The following is a 3,012-nucleotide window of genomic DNA, read 5'->3' as shown; positions in this document are numbered from 1 at the left end:
AGCAGACGCTCTTATCCAGAGCGACTTACAGTAAGTACAGGGACATTCCCCCGAGGCAAGTAGGGTGAAGTGCCTTGCCCAAGGACACAACGTCAGTTGGCATGACCGGGAATCGAACTGGCAACCTTCGGATTACTAGCCCGATTCCCTCACTGCTCAGCCATCTGACTCCCCATATACACATACACACACCCACACATAGTACACACACCTGACCAAGGGCACATTCCTCTGTTCATCCAGTCAACATAGTCCCAGCCCAGACCCAAACCCAGCCCAACTCAGAGAACCAGTGTTCCCCACACTGGAGTGCCTGTCAGTGGGCTTGTATTTGTGGTGTGGTTTGGCTTGTTGGGGGGTTGTTTGTGTTTAGAGTTATTGCTGGTTGTGGTTTCAGGAAAGGGGGGGGGCAAACTTTTGTGTTGTGTTAATGTGTGTGTGTGTGTGTGTGTGTGTGTGTGTGTGTGTGTGTTTGGGTCTTTTGTGCAGCATTGTGTGAGTGAGTGTTTGATTGGGTGTATTGTGTAGCGTTGTGTGTGTGTGTGTGTTTGTGTTTGGGTCTTTTGTGCAGGATAAAGGGCAGAGCCTGAGTCAGGACTGGCAGTGCCAGTGTTGGAGGGAGAGGGAGAGAGAGGGAGAGGGAGAGAGAGGGAGAGAGAGGGAGAGAGAGGGAGAGGGAGGGAGGGAGGGATGAGGAGTTATACACTAACTCTACCCACTGAGGTTTCAATCATTAGGTTTGTGTGTAGGTGTGTGTGCGTGTGTGGAAGTGTGTGTGTGTGGCAGGACACAGCCCCGATGCGTATCTTTATGATCCATCAGCCTATTTGCATCAGAGGGCTCGGTCTGATTTACATGTTGAGACTGGAGCCAGCCGGTCAGCCAGAAACACATGCTGCAACACGGATACCATACTGTGTGTGTCTGTGTGTGTGGGTCTGTGTGTGTGTGTCTGTGTGTGTGGGTCTGTGTGTGTGTGTCTGTGTGTGTGTCTGTGTGTGTGTCTGTGTGTGTGGGTCTGTGTGTGTGTGTCTGTGTGTGTGTCTGTGTGTGTGTGTGTGTGTGTCTGTGTGTGTGGGTCTGTGTGTGTGTGTCTGTGTGTGTGTCTGTGTGTGTGGGTCTGTGTGTGTGTCTGTGAGCAGTCTGATTTAGCTATCAGCCTGGTCAACACAGACAGCTCATCCTCTGCTTCAGGAGTGATTTAAGATAAGCTTGGGAAAGAAGCGTGTGTGTGTGTGATTGTGTGTGTGTTCCCTCTCTGTAACAGGCCATTGCGATAGTGTGCGTGATTAAATGCCAGGGCAGACATGAAAGTGGTTGTGATTAAATATTGATGGAACTCTTCCTCCTCTTCCTCATGATATACTGTTTAGCTTGGTCACACAGACACACACACGCACGCACACATAACGCCATCAAAGACGTGTCTCCTGCACCACAATTGGATGTGACGCTATGACAACGCTTGCAGTGTCCTCCTCATTATCACTGTCAGACATCTCAACTGTAAACTCAACCCTTCACTGTCCGAGAGAGAGAGAGAGAGAGAGAGAGAGAGAGTACTAAAGTACATGTAAAATGAACCATCAGACCAAACAGCCCTGTGTTAGCACTGTTAGCCTTGTGTTGTGCTTGCTCTTTAGCCTGACCTTTAGCAAGGTGTAGCCGTGTTAACGACCGCCACGCACTCACCCCATCCGTCACTGTGGCACTTTTATTGGAGCGTTAGCTAAGCTAACACAAACCCCACAGCCTGAGCTGGAGCGTTAGCTAAGCTAACACAAACCCCACAGCGAGAGCTGGAGCGTTAGCTAAGCTAACACAAACACCACAGCGAGAGCTGGAGCGTTAGCTAAGATACACGGTGGCGCTAGCCTAGCCGCGTGGACGGTATGCTAGCTGGCACACACAGACTGTTTTTTTTTGTATTTGTTTACTGCTGGCTCCAGTTTCTCTCAACTGTGAGTCTTCGTTATCCTCCATGCAATCAGATTAAATTAGATTAGATATACTTTATTGATCCCTCAGAGGGAAATTGTTATGTCACAGCAGCATGTACAGGGATACAAAGAATAAATATAATTTAAAAGATGCACATTCTATACATTAGATAAGAATTAGATAACAAAAACTAACCTAAACTTAAACAACAGAGCAATGAATTGGGACAAAAAAACAACAACATACAAACAGCAAACAATCAGATGTTTTGTCTCCTAAGTGTCTGTGGGGTCTCCTCTGCCAAGGTCCAGGGGCGGCCTGGGCCATGTGATTGGCCCAGGGAAGGTCGACCTACAGGAAGTAAGCCATCGCTACAGGAACCAAGAAAACCGTCTGGATAAATATATGCCCCCAGTTTTTCCGGCAGAGCTTATCTGCTCTACATCGAGTGGCGTTCCAGGCTTGGCATCAGCTGGCGCTCTGCTTTTCTGTGGTTTTGTAATCGGTTATCATGTTTACTGTGGGAGCAGTGGTATTTCAGGAAGCACTAATCCAGCGTTGAGAACGCCTCAATGTCGTGTGGATTGCGTTTGAGATTGGACGCAAGTCTGGGTCTCCAGACGGAGGGTGCCTACTGCAGTCTAGCTGAGATTGGGTGAGAGAGATTGTGTGTGTTGCTGTGACCGTGTTGTGTCTGTCGAGACTCATAAAACAAAACACTGACCTTTAGAACTGGTGGCAGTGGAAGAGAGGGAGAGAGAGGGAGGAGTGGAGAAGTGAGGCGGGAGAAGAGATTGTAAGCAAAGACGAAAAGAAATACGTGAAATGAGAGAGGTGTGGAGATGAGAGAGAAAGAAGTGAGAGGAAAGTAAAGAGTCTGAGGGAGAGAGAATGAGAGAGAGAGAGGGAGAGAATGAGAGAGAGAGGGAGAGAGAGAATGAGAGAGAGAGGGGAAAAGAGAAGAAGGGAGGTGGCCTTTCTGTGAGAGTGGGCTCTGATTGGTCCGTCTCCCTGTGTGTGTGTGTGTGTGTGTTCAGGCGGTGGGCGGAGGATTAAGTCGAGTCACGTGGT

The sequence above is a fragment of the Osmerus eperlanus genome, chromosome 22, assembly GCF_963692335.1.
Source record: "Osmerus eperlanus chromosome 22, fOsmEpe2.1, whole genome shotgun sequence".
In the NCBI taxonomy this organism is placed as follows: Eukaryota; Metazoa; Chordata; class Actinopteri; order Osmeriformes; family Osmeridae; genus Osmerus; species Osmerus eperlanus.
Note: the sequence above shows the minus strand (reverse complement) of the source record.